The sequence below is a fragment of the Protopterus annectens genome, chromosome 2.part1 (assembly GCF_019279795.1).
Source record: "Protopterus annectens isolate FY-2018-M chromosome 2.part1, PAN1.0, whole genome shotgun sequence".
Classification (NCBI taxonomy): Eukaryota; Metazoa; Chordata; order Ceratodontiformes; family Protopteridae; genus Protopterus; species Protopterus annectens.
The window spans coordinates 1,535,246,163-1,535,262,814 of record NC_056729.1 but is presented as its reverse complement, the minus strand read 5'-3'; the positions used below and the strand labels follow the sequence as shown (position 1 = coordinate 1,535,262,814).

The 16,652-nt window shown below is 39.2% G+C and overlaps 1 protein-coding gene across 3 annotated transcripts in view; it reads left to right on the top strand.

Moving 5' to 3' along the window:
* Positions 1-16,652, top strand: part of PLCH2 (phospholipase C eta 2) — a 1,923,638-nt gene that overhangs the window by 199,486 nt on the left and 1,707,500 nt on the right. The window lies entirely within an intron of this gene.

Sequence of the window (16,652 nt, the reverse complement as noted above, 5' to 3'; positions counted from 1 at the left end):
CATGAAAAGAACTGGGAACTCATAACCCAGGACAAATGGGTTTTAAATATGGTGTCCCAGGGATACAGATTTCATTTCCACATGTTGCCAACATCAAATGGGATGACCAGACCTGCCCCCAAATCAGTGGGCAGAGGCTCAAAAACAAGTACTTTCCCTCTTACAAGTGGGGGCTATTCAACCAGTGCCAGAAGAGGAAAAGGGACAAGGTTTCTATTCAAGGCTTTTTCTGGTACCCAGAAAAGACAAATCATGGCGTCCAACTGTGGACTTGTCTAAACACCTTTCTGGGCATTCCAGAATTCAAGATGCTGACTCTTCACTAGTTACTTCCTATGCTAGGCAAAGATGCCTGGTTGGCAACTCTAGATTTAAAAGAAGCATACCTGCACATCCCAATCAGGGAATCTTGCAAAAAATACCTACGCTTCAAAGCAGGCTACTTGCATTATCAGTTCTCTGCACTGCACCCAGGGTATTCATAAAGTGCCTGGCACCAGTTATTGCATTTTGAAGGCAAAGAAATATTCAAATATATCCATACCTGGACGATTGTCTAATTCAGGCAGAAAACCAGGGCATACTTCTGAATCAACTGGCGTTTATAAAAAGGGTTCTAACTTGTCTGGGGTACACCATAAACAAAAAGAAATCACAACTGGTACCCTCCCAACAGATTACATTCCTGGGTGCAAGCTTGAATACAACTGCCCAGATGGCTTTCCTCACACCAGAGAAGCAAATTCATTTGGTAACTTACTTCAAACAAGTGGTCACAAAAACCCTGCTATGTGAAAGACAAATACTGCAAGCCTTGGGGTTCATGGCCTCCTGCATTCTTCTAATTCCATATGCAAGACTGCATATGAGGAAACTACAGTGGTACTTAAAAAGTCTATGGAGTCAACATTGTCACAGCCTGGAAACAATGATTCCTATCATATCTTGCCTACACCTGGAATTCCTATGGTGGGCAGAGACCTCCCACCAAAACAAGGGACTGCCATTCACACTACCCCCTACCACCCAAACCTAACTACAGATGCATCAAACTATGTATGGGGGGCTCACCTGGCAGGGAAGTGCATTTAGAGCAAATGGAACCCAAATCAAATGCACCTACATATCAATTAAAAATAAATGTTAGCTGTACAGAATGGTCTGACAGCCTTCAAGGACTACATTCTTCTAGGAAAACTAATATTAAAGATGGACAACACCATGGTTATGTGGTACATAAACAAGCAGGGGGGTACACATTCTTACCCCCTCTGCAGACTAGCCATGGCATTGTGGAACACAGTCTTGAGCTACCAAGTGCACCTACAAGCTCAATTCCTGCCAGGAAAATTGAATACACTGGGAGACAGACTAAGCAGAAATCTCATGGACCCGCACGAGTGGAAACTGGAGCCATGGATTTTCAACATTTTGACAAGCAAATGGGGGAGCCCAGACATAGATCTATTTGACTCCCCCCAGAACTACCAGTTGGACAAGTTTTATACAAGGACTCCCCACAAAGAAGCCTGGAAAGTGGATGCTCTGTCCTTCATCTGGAAAAACCTATCAGTCTACACCTTTCCCCCTCTGCCTCTGCTCTCCAAAGTTCTGCTAAAAGTCAAACAGGACAAACCAAGAATGATTTTGATTGCTCTAGACTGGCCACGCCAGCACTGGTACCCACTCCTGCGCAGTGTGTCACAAATATCTCCATGGCACCTGCCTCAAACCCCTTCCTTGCTGTCTCAGCAGGAGAAACAAATTCTGCACCCTCAGCTTCCAACATTGAACCTTGCAGCCTGGCTAATCACTTAAATTCACCTTTATCATCCCTCAGAAAACCTGTGATGGATGTCATCTTGGAGGTGAGAAGGCCTAGTACTAGAAAATCTTATGCTGACAAATGGAAAAGATTCTGTGCCTGGACCCAATCTTTAAGGATGAGCACAGCAGCACCCAATTTAACTCAGATTTTGCAATACTTAACTGAAATGCTTCACAAGGGCCTGTCCTTTTCTCTATTAAAATCCACGCTTCAGCTATTTCAGCTCACTATAACACAGAACCACCCCACTTCTCTCATCCCCTGCTCAAGCAGTATCTCAGAGGGGCAAAGAACTTGAGACCACCCAGGAGAGCCCCTACCCCTGCCTGGGACCTTAACTTTGTTTTGGAGAAGCTCACTCTACCTCCTTTCAAGCCAGCTACTACTGCAGACTTAAAATTTCTTCCTTGGAAAACAGCCTTCCTCTTAGCAATCACTTCAGCTAGATGGATATCTGAATTACATACCCTTATGGCAGTGAAGCCTTTCATCATCTTTCATGCGGACAGGGTATCTCTGAGGACCAATCCATCCTTCATGCCCAAAGTGGTTTCCAGTGTGGCTCTTAATCAGTCCATTCATTTGCCAACCTTTTTTCCCAATCCACAGAACAAAGGGGAATGGATTCTGCATTCCTTGGATGTGCACAGACAACTTAGATTCTACTTGGACAGGACTTAATCTCAAAGAAAATCCGAACAATTGCTGGTAGCATTTGCTGCAGGGGCAGAGGGGAAGGCTATTTCAAAACAAACCATTTCTAAATGGATAAGCCATTGCATTCATTTCTGCTATAAACACCATGGAAAACCTATCCCCCAGGGGATCAGATCTCACTCCACCAGGGCTGCATCTACTTCTACAGCCATTCCCAGAGGTGTTCCTACCAGAGATATTCTAAAAGCTGCTACCTGGAGTCCTGTACATACTTTCACCGAGCATTATCATTTACCAATTTTCTCTAAATCCAGAGCTGGCTTTGCCACTGCTGTCTTGCAGGACCTTATAGCTGGCCCTAATGCTGTATAAACTCCTCCTCCCAACCATAGCATTGGGAATCTGCCCAAATGTAATGACTGCAACAGTGAAACACGAAGAACATAGTACAGTTGTGTACACTTACCATAAATGTAGATGTTCAAGTGTATTCACTGTTGCAGTCCTGGTTACCCTCCCTCCAGCCCCCTCATTTTCTCTGGCTATACCTCTCCTTTCATTTACTATGCTTAAAAGCCATTTTGCTGTATTTGCTTTTGGTTGGAGGTATATTTTTGTGTTTTTAATTTTATTTGCTCCCCATTAGGTGGGCACCTGACATCTGCAGTAAGAAAAACTGATGTAATGGTGTCTAATGCATGTTTTATACCCCTGACAACCTGACGTCATGGAAGAAGGGACGGCATCTGATGCAGGATCCAAGACTTTGTTAATCAGACTGACTGAGGGCAACCTGCCAGCAGATTATCCTAATGTAATGACTGCAACAGTGAATACACTCAAACATCTACATTTATGGTAAGTGTACACAACTGTACTTTTTTACTGTCATGTTCCCCTTCATTCTGTTTCTTACTTTGACTTCTGTTGCCCACAGGTGCCCTCCTTGTTTCCCTGATAAACCAAGAAGACCTTTACTGTAGCCCTTCTTCCTTATACCATATTGCATGCTTGTTTACAGCTCCCATCTTTAGTCTACCCCATAGTCTCTCCATGGACTTGTCAGGTACCCACTTGACCAGCCTATGTGTCAACACCTCATCCGTACAAGCACTAGAGTCTACTCTTCTTAAATACTCTGTCATTGCTGCATTTTGACGCTGACTATATGCCCTTTCTCATGATGTTAACAAATGTTATCCAGTTACTTACTTACCTAATCTTTGCTAATTGTGACAAGCCTGGTAGGTATATGGACTGTTTTCATGGTACATTCAATGTTCTATTTATGTACTTGGGGAGCAGGATTAGGCCTGAAAGCCAAAAAAGTACTCCTCATCTTTTGTTTTAGTTATGATTTTTAAAAGGCATGAATTTCTATTGGTATGTTTATGCAAATTATTCAATCAATAAGTAGTACTCTGTTTTTTATTGTTTACTTTTTGTTTTTAATAAAACATAATGAGACCAACTCCTTTAAGTATGTGGCGTAGGATCTTATACAGCCACCTAAGCTGTTGCCACATCCAGTAGACGGGACATTGATTTAATTCCTCAGTCTATAGTTATTTCAATAAGTGTTGTAGGACCTTAACAGGTACCTCAGCTATGAGAAATCAGACAGATATGACCTTGGTTAAATGTCTCATCCAAATGATGGTACCTTGGGAAAGGAGTACCCCCAATGCTGCACACTCTGTCCATTACTGGAAGCTGTATCCAAGTACCTAGTATGCATGTAGAACTCACTGCGTCATATCCATCGCAGTATTAACAGAGTCTCTGCTACCCGCTGAGGCAATTGATGCTGTTCCACCCTTCTTCCAAGAGCAGCAGCAGCATGCTTCTTGTTGATTATATTATATATTGATTATTTTAGTTCCAGTTTATCTAGGTTGTTCGTCAAACATTTCATCAATAGTTTCATTGCTGGACAGCTCAGTATGAAGATTTCTGTCTTACAGCACCGAGGTCTAGGTTTCAGTCCCAAACTCTGATCACTTGTACTGGTGCTTGCATGTGCTCTGCATGCCTATATTGCGTTCCCAAAAAAAACCCACTTTGAATATTTACTGGTATCTCTCTCCGTTTCACATATATGAATACGTGTCTTTTTTTTCAGTTGTATTTGCCCTTGCTATTGTAGCCCAGTTTATTAATAAAATACCGCTTTACTTGCTAAACAACAGATCTAAAATGTTAAAGGCTTCTACGATTATTACCTTCTTTTTCTAAAATCCATCTCTATAACTTCTGAGCTCTACTAGTGTTCTTACATCTGCATTTCAAGGGACCAATATACCATGCCAAACAACTCTGCACCCATACCATTATTAAATGAGCCTAGCCCTTAGAAAGCCCCCCCCCCCCATGGATGGATGCTGTGGTTTACTGCTGTGCTTCCCATAGCGATTTTGGAAAAATCCCTACAAACCCTATAGAAAAAACTTCTAATATTTTAATTATTGAATGACTGTGAAGAGAACAAAACATTTCTTTCTACTACACAATTATGTAAAACAGAAAAAAATGTTTCATTCAAACATCACCAGTGGCACATTACTCTATGAATTTTTGCTGTTTATATTTTAAATATAATGCATATTTTATGCATGTCTATATTAGCAGAAAACTAATTGATATCCCCTAGTCTCCTGATGGGATCTTCTGCACTCATTTATACTGCTCCAGTTAAGTTCACCCATAGCATCCACCCCCCTCCACCCCTGCAGTTACAATTAATATTTATGTAAATTACATTATTCAATAAACAGTCTTCCAATTAGCAGCAGGTTTTATGGACCAGCTGAACTCATTTTATCGCATATAATATTCATTGTTAAAAGTGGCTAATCAAAGCCAGCAGCTGTATTATTCATTAGTTCAGGAGAAGAAATGTGTAAAAACAAGAGGGCAGAGTTTAAAGACAGATTTTGCAGAACTCTGTTGCATATGTATATCAGCTTCTCTAATTTACTCTTAATACGTGAATCGTCATATCCAAATGTACAGATTTAACACTCTTAAATATAATTAGACTTGTTTATGGGGCATAAACTATTATTTTACTGAAGTAATGCTACACAAAGCTTCATTATCACCAAGTAATGTCAAGTAACAATGTTGTATGAAATGTGTAAAGTGTTTCTAGTTCCATTCCACTGCTAGATATTTTAAAAGGCCACTGGTATGATCAGTACTGCCGAGAATATGTAAAGTTTACGTGAGAAAGAGCTTTGTTTCATGAATTCGTGGATAAGCTTTTCTGAGAATGACTGGCTGCACTCCGGTAATAAACTTCATCTGTAGTCCTGTGTTTGATTCCCTTGGTTTCTACTTGCAAACTGTCTGACAGTAAGCAAGTAATTTAACCTCACCCTGCTGATGATGGGTTGTACCTGAAAAGGGACCCTTGTGTCCAGTAGGCTTACTCGTTGAATAGATAATTAAAAAAAAAAGTTTGCCAACTTCCAACCTACAATGTGTGTTGTCTTTTTATAGCCAACATAGCCGAAGTAGGACTTTTGGTTACTCTTTAATTGAGTAATTTAAAAATCAGTCTGCTTAATTACAGCCATGCTGTTTGAAGTATTATGGGATTTTCCCTAGAAAGTTAAAAACTGTGGTTTGGTCAAGAATTATTTATATCATGTTGTAAATGAAGTTCACTGGGAGAATCTTTATATACAAATGTATGGAGACATATACTTGTCAAAGTGTTTGAAAAGAACATGAGAGGGTAATGCAGTAGACATTTTTCTTGGGTCTATATTATTTCATCAAAATCTACTTACATCAAATGGCTATTCATCGAACCAACACCATCAAACTTCCTATATCGAATGTTAAAATCAGTGAACATTTTTCCCAGGTAAGGAAACTAGTTGGCCAGCACACCAACTGTCACACAAACACATTAAATTAAACCCAACAAACTGGGGGCTCTGCCCCCACACCTCTCTATTTATATATACCAACTCTTAGATTGCACTACAGTGGAGAGAAGGTCAAATATCCATATGTTGGCCAATTAGTTTCCTTACCTGGAAAAATGTTTGCTGATTTGAACATTCAATAAAAGAAGTTTGATGAACAGCAGTTCAATGTAAGTAGATTTAGCCAAACTGATATAGACTCATTTTTCTCATAACTGTCATTGTCTGCACACTACAGATGCATTATTTATTGATCAGATCAGCAAGCTAATGCAAAGAGCCTGTCTTAGTCACCATTCAGGTTAGCAGGCAAGCAGAGGTATGAAGTAATATTCCTCAACACTGTGGAGTAAAATAAAAGTCCCATATACTGCCACTGAGTACATTGTGATGATAAGGTGTGATGGACAGGGAAAAAAGAATCAAGAAAACAAACACATCCAACTAGAAAAATAAAGAAAACGCTGAGAAAATATTACACAGTGCAAAGCTATGCAGAAATAAGGCTGCTTTCGATTTTTAAAGGGCATCGTGCATTAAAACTTTCTCCAGAAGTACAATGAAGATGAGCTACAGTTAAGTATATAGTTAATACTACAGAAGTTACAGCACCACTGTATAGATACGGACATCCCTGCTGTGGAACACCTGGTGGTACATGCTGCTTCCATTAATACTACAGAAGTTACAGCACCACTGTAGAGATATGGACACCCCTGCTGTGGAACACCTGGTGGTACATGCTGCTTCCATTAATACTACAGAAGTTACAGCACCACTGTATAGATACTGACCCTGCTGTGGAACATCTGGTGGTACATGCTGCTTCCATTAATGCTACAGAAGTTACAACACCGCTGTATAGGTACTGACCCTGCTGTGGAACACCTGTTGGTACATGCTGCTTCCATTAATACTACAGAAGTTACAACACCGCTGTATAGATACTGACCTGTGGAACAGCTGTTGGTACATGCTGCTTCCATTAATACTACAAAAGTTACAACACCACTGTATAGATAATGACCCCCTGCTGTGGAACACCTGGTGGTACATTCTGCTTCTTTTAGTGATTGGAACCTTTCATTTGTTTTTGATAAACACAAAATGACATAATCAATGTACGAAGATGTTACAAAAGGAAGGTAGCACTGAAAGTTTTAATTCACAAGGTGATGGTTCTAATAAATGTGGTATCAGCAATTTGAGACACTAACATGGGTAAGAGAAAAAGAAGACTTCTATACTAGTGAACAGGGCACGTTAACCTACAGGTTACTGCTTTCTAAATGCATAGGTCTAAATACTTGTATCAATGTAAAAATGACCTTGAAGAGTGTGTTGACAGAGAGAGAGGAAGAGTGAGTCCTTCACATTTGGATAGCAACTTGTAGTTTATGGGTAAAGGGGATGAAAAAGGTTAGGTCTATATTTCCAACTCTGTTTGAATGTCGATGCTTGGAATGCACTTCCAGCAGAGTTAACTCTAGATCAGGGACTCAAGTAGTTAAAATAATATCAGAAATACAAACATAAATAAGTAAAATGACAAACATTACACTATACCTTCCACAATTGTTGAAAGAATTTCCATTCCTTTTACTCTCAAAAGTTAGTCATTAACTAAAAAACACCCACTTCATTTGTGTCATATATAATTAAATATATATGACAGATAGAGAGCAAGTGTGTGTGAGTGTATAGTGTATATGTACATGTTTATAATGCCAACAATAGATTATGGCAGCCAAGATTGTTTAATTCTAATATGGTGCAAAATTGGTAAAGTTATGACTTCATAGATTTTCAAATGGAGTTTTATGCAGTGTTCATACAAGTCAAATGACAGAGTTATCTGCCAATGTCTAAAAGGAATTAAAATCATAATATCTAGTCGTAAGCTTACAGGAACCATTTACTTTATCATGTTATTCATTTTCTGAAACTGCTTGTGCTGGTGAGGGTTGTGACATGTCACATGAGGAAGTCGAGAAGGGTGGTTTGAACGTACCTAACTCTTCCAGCAGTGTCCAGGTTAGCAGGTTAGTAGGATCTCCGGACATTCTTAGACAAGCTGAGAGATATAATTTCTTTGATGTCCTTGGACTTCCTGACATTCTCCTCTTGGTAGACCATGTTTGTTAAGCCTCTTGTGAGTGACTTCCAGGTGGCATCCTTACAAGTTACCAAAACCACCACAGTTGACTCCTCTCAACATAAAGGATCCATGGCTGTACTCTGAAATCCTGTAGATTTTCTGAGCTCCTCAAAGAGAGTGACCCCAGATACTCCTTATTTGTGTGACATGTATCTGCAGTCTCACCCTGCTAATTACCACCTAAAAGTAGTTGGAACATTATATTGAGAACTTTCTCCTATAAGTCAGTTTCCCATTCCCCACTACAGTTTGGTACAGTATTTGTAATAGAGATGTCACTGTACCCATCTGCTGTTCAACCTCCTCATTCCTTGGACCTTAATTTATGAACTAAACTATAAGATGCAAAGTCCACCCCAAGGGAATGTGATCCCCTTCACTTGTAGAGAATACTCTACTCACTTCTGAGGGAGCACCATGACTGCTGATTTGAAAGTGCAGATTTGTGCTACATCTGCTTCACTCTCCACAGCGCACTGATGCCAAGAAAACATCTGTAACCAACAAAGAGTAACAACACTTCTATCCCCTATTTAGATGTTCTCCATATCTTGGCTAGGCCTTAATACCCTGTCCATGAAAAGGCCTAACAGGAGAGGAAACAAAACACACTTAGTGGTGTCTCACACCTACCTTGAATGTTTTTGACAATGTTATAATAATGTGGCTAAATTTGCAGCAAATACCCTTTTTGGAACCCATCACTGTATAGCACAAAAACAAATAAATTGATTAGAACTACCCAGTCAACAAACAGCACCATCTTACTACCTATAAAATTATCTAGCATCCATCTGCTTGTCCAGCACTAAATACCATTCTACGCAAGTATGTTTCCATTTGGTCATTATGATCCAAGGACCAAAATACTACTCTCTGTCCATAAACCTGCATAATCTGCTGGGTATGGAATATACTCAAACCATGTTGCTAAGACCCTAACTTCTTACCTGCATCCATCAGGTCAATACTTTCCCTCCAGTCCTTTAAAACCATTCAGAAAAACTTTCTAGCCAAAATCTGTCTCTCTCAAGTCCAGGCTAAACTGCATACATAAATAAGAACAAATACCTATTTATTCTGCATGCCTCCTTATTTTCCTTACTTCACTGACTTCTTTACATTAATCAGTTTCTCTTCCCCCCGGACTCTCTTTCTAAATAGGCCATAACCCTGTTTTTTTCTCTCACTTCATATTGCAGTTCCTCTTTATATTATAATAACTTACGATTAATTTCTGTATACATTGGCTAATATTTCTCTAAATCTTAAATCACTGTCATATAAGTTGTATCTATATTTAACAAATGTTTTTACATTATGTCTAATTTTGTATAATTATTTAAACTGTAGATAGTTTTGTATTATTTTTGAAGGTTGTACAGTTATTGTTGTTGCAATGTCTTGCAGCTTTTCTTCCCAGTCCTCTACTGAAAATGGGCCCCTACCAGTCAGACTTTCCAAGTAATCAAATGTAATCAAATTAAATATCAATAAAGTAAAATAAGTTGACTCAACACTAATAACATGAAAATAATTCCCAGCCTTCAAACATATTGATTGATGAATAGCTTGTACAAGCAACCCTGAAAATCTATACTATTGTAATCACCTCCCACAATGCATTTCAAATTATAGCAGTATATGCCTTCTTTCCACAAAATACATGAAGACAGCATCGGCAAACCCCAATGACCCCTTCAGTATGTGTGCTAGGACAAAGGGCTAACCAACTGCTCTAGAGCCAAAATGGAACCTGCATTGTTTCTACTGGATTAAAGAGTGAATTGTTGGATGAAGTCTCCTTCCACCACCCTGACATATGTTGTTCTGCAGAGGCTGGGGATTGTGACTCCTCTATAATTGCAATTACAACATCCTTCCATGCCTCTTTTTCTGAAAGTGGATATCATTACCAATGTTTTCTAGTCCAAAGTTACTTTCCCAGCTTTACAAAGAACATTGGAAAGACATTAGCCATGATGTGACAGTATTGTCTGCTTTCTGCATTTCTAGTTGGATTTCATCTCCTTCCACAGTCTTACAAGAAAAGAAATGTTTAATCACTACAAACACTTAAATCTAACAAAATGAATGCAGTTCTGTCATCTCCTACTGGCACATTCTCTTTCAAGACAATCGTGAACTCAGGTTTTTCCTGAAAGTGGTCATTCCACTCCTTCACAATGTCCCGTTTTATGATTAGTTTTCCCCACCCTTGCTAAAAACAGATTGGGCAATATCCTACCTGTGCTTCTTGAGTCATTGAATAGTTTACCAAAACCACTATGAGGTTATCCAGAATCATTCTCCATGGCTTCTCCAACCCTGTCACATTCACACCTTGTCTTTGATAACTGCTGTACCTACTGCTTTGATGAGCAGTCACTTCCTATGAACCTGAACCACAGCCTTCCTCCCCTGTTAGCATTGTACGGAGGGTTTTTGTTTAACCTGATAGTTTTGTGCTTTCTTCACCTTAGGTGGCCACCATTTGATCCTCTAGTTACCACCATGACAAGCAAAATTTTGTCTACAGCCACTAGGATATATATATTAAGAAATGTCTTGGATGTCATGTTTAAACAGGTGTCTGGTGTTTAATAAGGTGTGCTATCTCCAAGGGGAATTGGTAGTGGGAATATGGATGGTTTCTTGACCTGGACTGTTGGAAAATGAATGGAATTTAAACTGCTTTTCTGTATTTTTGAGTTTGGCTGGGACTAAATCCTATAGTTTGAAGCTAATTGTTAAGAAACACTTATCCCTATAGTGCAGTTTGCTGCATGGATATTTATGAGTTATATTCTATGTTTGTAGTAAAATAATAATAAGAAAGCCATTTATTATGATAGAAGAGGCTGGGTAAAGTGCTCACTAAACAACAAGCTTCTAATGTCCTCACTAATAACAAAGTCATATAAATTTACAATGTTCAAACTATTTTCAAAATTGTCCCCACAAGTTCGTGCCACATACGTATAAACAAAATGTTCAAAATTGTCTGTCATCCACACCAGATGGCATAGGGTCATAGGTTCATAGAGTCATAGGTAGGTACTAGGCTATCGGCCCAAGGGCCTAAGTAAGCCTAGCCAACAAGGTTCCCTGGCACTCTAGAACAGAAGACAAGAAGTTGCCTTTTCAGAGGGGAGGCAAAAAATCTATCTGAGAAATACCCCAATGATGGACAGTGTCTGGAAACATGTCTCTGTGAAGTATCTCTTCATTAGCCTTTGTTTTAGACCTGCTCAGAGAGTCTGCCACTAGATTGTTCTCTGAAGGAACGTATACTGCCTGAAGAGTTAATTGATAACTGAGAGGAGGTAAGATTCCATGCTACCCTGCTTGTTGACATACCACATCACTGTAGTGTTTGTGTACACCTTCAAGAGGCCTGCAGAGAACATGGGGTGAAAAGCATGAATAGTTAGAATCAGAGATCTCATCTCTTTGATGTTGATATGGACTGACTTCTGATGGAAAGTTCAAAGACAAAATACAGCAAGAGTGAGATGTCTCTATTCACGCAGTTCATGGAAGACTTAAATCAGAATAATCATGGACTAAAGTTTGTTGCACAAAGTTCATTACATAGCATTTCTTTTTTGGATGTGGAATTTTATGTAGGGAAAGATAATTTGATCCAATATAAACCTTTTAGGAAACCAACAGCAGTTAATAATTTTTTGCACGCAAGTAGTATGCATCCAACACATTTGATCAAGGCGTTGCCCGAAGGGGAATTTAAGAGGATTTTGAGAAACACATCGGATAAAGGTTTATGGGAAGAGGCATGTGATGGAACCTTTAATAGATGCAACAAAGACAAACCGGTACTGGATGAAGTGTCTCTTGAGAAAAGTCCTATTTGTATCCAAAAACACAAAAGAGGCACACCACGATGATTCTTCAGGCTTTAATAGAGAATTAAAAACATCAAACGAACAGCTGTAGGAAGGAGCAAGCGCTTTCACGTTTTAACAATATATATTGGTATATATAGGTATATTGCATTTACTATATATACAGCCACAAGATATAGTTTTTTATATAAGCTACTAACATAGCAATACACCTTTAACAAGGGATGACTGTGATAGAGTTTTAATTATTCTAATTGCTTTAATTATTCAATTAACTATGAGTATATAAGAACACATTTTTTTAGATGTATTTTAAGTCTGAAGAAGCGTTGTTAAAACGTGAAAGCGCTTACTCCTTCCTACAGCTGTTCGTTTGATGTTTTTAATTCTCTATTAAAGCCTGAAGAATCATCGTGGTGTGCCTCTTTTGTGTTTTTGGATACAAATAGAGCCTTTAATAGACTTTTATCTAAGGGATATGAGAGTACTAAACTCCTAGATATAAGGAATAGATTGTGTAGAATTCATACATCAGGGAGGAACATATATTATAACCGTAATTATTCTGTGACCACATCTACACTAGAAAAGATATTTTTTGTATCTAGATTTTCAGGTTTCTCTAATATAGTTGAAAAAATTATTAGAGAATTGTGGCATGTTGTGTGCGAAGATCTAACAGTTGGTCGCCTTTTCCCAAAGCATATTACCTTTTCTTACAATAGGCATTCTAATTTAAAAGAAATCTTAAATAGGAAACTTGAACCTTTGGCCAATACAAATGTTGGGATGTATCGTTGTGGTCGTTGTTTGGTTTGTGACAAGACAAAAAATATGCATGGGATGAAAATAAATGGTAGGAAATATCTGGCATTTGAAAGGTTTGATTGTATGTCTTCAGGTGTAGTGTCCATTTTGGGATGTGATTGTATCACGCCTGTATGGTACATTGGTCAGACTACCAGGAAGGTGAAGGTGCGTATTTTGGAGCATTTGGGGGATATTAGGAGGGGAAATATGGATAGTCCAGTAGCCACTCATTTTATTAACACGCATAATGGTAACATTGAAGGTTTTGTATTTAGTGTACTTGCTAGACCTCATTTCTGTACAGGAAATTTTAAGACTGCATTAAATTGGTTAGAGCATTGAATGATTATGGGGTACCATACATTATTTCCTGTTGGGATGAATTTAGATAGTGGATGAAATTTGATATATGTGTGTGCTGGAATCTTTGAATCATAATGAAATTTCAGTGTATTTAATTTAATTTAATTTTTTTCTAAATGTGCATTTCAATGTTATATGTATATTGGAATAGATTTATAATATTTGTAAGACTTAAAATAACATGAATTATTATATTATATTAGATCTAATATTTTTTTATAAACTAGATTTTGTATTTAAATTTTTATATATAATAGTAAATGAATGTTAGATGATTTGCCAAAGTGTTAATAGGGTTAATCACCTGATGAATTGACTGATTGTTTAATTGATGAGCATATAAAAGAGAATGTGTATATTTGAATATTTGTTCCATTGAAGGCAAATTGCTGAGGTACCAGGACGGATGAATAACATGGATTAAAGTTGCTTCTCTTTATCTCACCTTCTGACTGCTTTCTTCATTGGTGTATTTTTTGGAAAGTTCAAAGACCCTGAACCTGCAGGTGACCAAGTGAAGCCCCACATCCAATATGTGAGGCATTCATGAACTGCCCTTGACAAGGGACTGGAGGCTGAAAGGGCCAGTCTGGGTTGAGAGCAAACTGTTGAAGCCACCACTCAAATTCCTTCTCCAGACGGGGATGGAGAAGTACACTGAAATTCACAGGGTGATGATGCTGCAGTCAAACTGACTAAAGGTACCATTGAAGCTTATACATGTGCAGTCTGGCAAGAGGAAGCATTGGACTGGAAGAGGCCATGAATCCCAGGGCCCAAAGAAACTCCCTGGCTGATATGGCAGTCAGAGGAAGAACAGACAGAAAGAAATCTGTCAATGACCTTTAAAGGTGGAAGAGAGGCCAATATTGGCACCATCTGAAGCCTGTATCCCAGATACACATGATTCTGACAGCGAGTCAGGATGGACTTTTGGAAGTTGATAGTAAACCACAGACTTTGAATAAGAGTGATGGGGAACTGCAGATTCTGTAACAAGTGACTGGAATAAGGCACCTGAAGCAATAGGTCATCTAGATAAGGAAAAATCCGAATGCCTTGGAGTCTGTAGAAGGTAATCACAGGAGCCAGGCATTTTGTGAATACCCTTGGGGCAGTAGAGAGGCCAAAAGGCAAAGCAGAGAACTGAAAACGAGAGGAAGACACTGAAAAATGTAAAAACTTCCTGAAGAGTGGGTGAATAAGGATATGAAGGTAAGCATCTTTCAGATCCAAGGATATCAGAAAAGCCTGGGGTAATAAAAGATGAAACAGAGTTTTAATAGTAAGCATCAGAAAAGAAGGATCTTAAGAAAGTGTTGAGCTGGGAGAGATCCAAAATAGGTCTCCAAGTGCCATCCTTTCAAGGAATCAGGAACATCCTGTCATAAAAACCCCTCCCCACTTGGGAAGTGGGGGCAGGTTGAATGGTCCCTTGGTTTACATGGACCCTAGAAACTCCAGTAAATTAATTAGCTGCTTTAGAGGAGGTTAAGGAATCCCTGAAAAAGGATGGAGAAATTTTCATACCATGAAGTAACTCTGACACATGATAGAAAGAAAACTGGAGTCTGAAGTGAGGAGATGCCAATTTGGAAGGCAAAGGAAGAGCCTTAGGGACAAAGGAACCTGATCTAAAAGAAGGGTGTGGTAAGTTATTAAAGATAAACAAGCTTATCAGATAAAGGAGGTTTCTGAGGACCCACCTCCCAGTGTTACTGCCCTTAGAGGCCTGGCAGGGTTACCTGCAAATAAAAGCAGATCTTGAAGGTTAATTCCTCTGGAACTTAGGGATAGGAGAGACAAAATATGTTTAAGGTCTTGAAAGGCTTTACCTTTCTTTTGAAGAGACTTACATATGTCAGCAACAGCATTCCCAAAGAGATGTGTATTATCCAAAGGACCATCCAACAACTTGGCTTTAATGTCTTCAGAAGGAGACTGGAGATGAAGCCAAGAATAATGCCTCATGATAGGTCCAAAGCTGCAGCCCTATTAGAGGCATTAGCAACATCATAACTGCACTTAATAGAGTGGTAAACCACTTGAGAAGTTGAACCTGAAAAGGATAAGGCAGAGGATTTGCCATCAGACTCAGGGAGGGTAGAGATAACTTGACAAGCTTGAGCAATCAAGGTAAAAGTATACCTGGTCATGTGGGCCTGATAACTGATCGCCCTAAAGGCCAAAGTAGAAGCAGTGTAAACTTTCTTGCCAATCCTCTGCATTTCCCTGCTGTCATTATCAGAAGGCAAAAGTTTGGAAGAGGGCAAAAGGTTAGAAGATTTGCCAGAAGAGACTGACACCACAGCAGGAGCAGCATAAGGACATTTAAATGAAAATAGACAATCGTCGGGAACCTTACAGAACCTATCAGGTTTCTTAGGAGCAGGAGGCTGAGAATCAGGAGACTTGTAAGCAGCAATGAAAGTATCTAACAAGGCATCCAGCACAGGAGGAACTGCAGATGGTTTGGGAATATCCACCTGAAGCAACCCATAATATCTTCTCTGAATATCAGACACTTGAGAGGAATCCCACTTAAAGAATTCCATCATTCTAGCAATTGTGCCCCCAAAGGACAATTCCTTGAAAGGTGACTCAGGGCTAACAGTCTCCTCTTCATCAGAATCATAAGCCAAAGGTGAAGGTATCTGTGAATACTAGGACAAAAACCCCTCACCAGACACTGAAACCTCATCTGCAGAATCTGGTTACCCAAGACAATTAGAAGGTGTAGAGGTCCATGGAGGAAGCTTTAGGGCCACTGAGGCAGAAAACAAGCCCTGAGTAAACTCTTACCATTCCCTTTGAGGATCCATAGGATGGACCAAAACATGATTCAGTTTTTGTCTTTTCATAGAAGGGACATCAGCCCTAACAAATTCAAGAGGTTCCAAACATTGGCAAGATTCGAGAAGAGAACCTGGAATGTCCTCTCTGACCAATATCTGTGGAATCCCTCTAGGACTCTCTGAGATAATCAACTGTAGTTACTCCTCAACATCTGGAGCAGACACCTGCAAAGCCTCAGA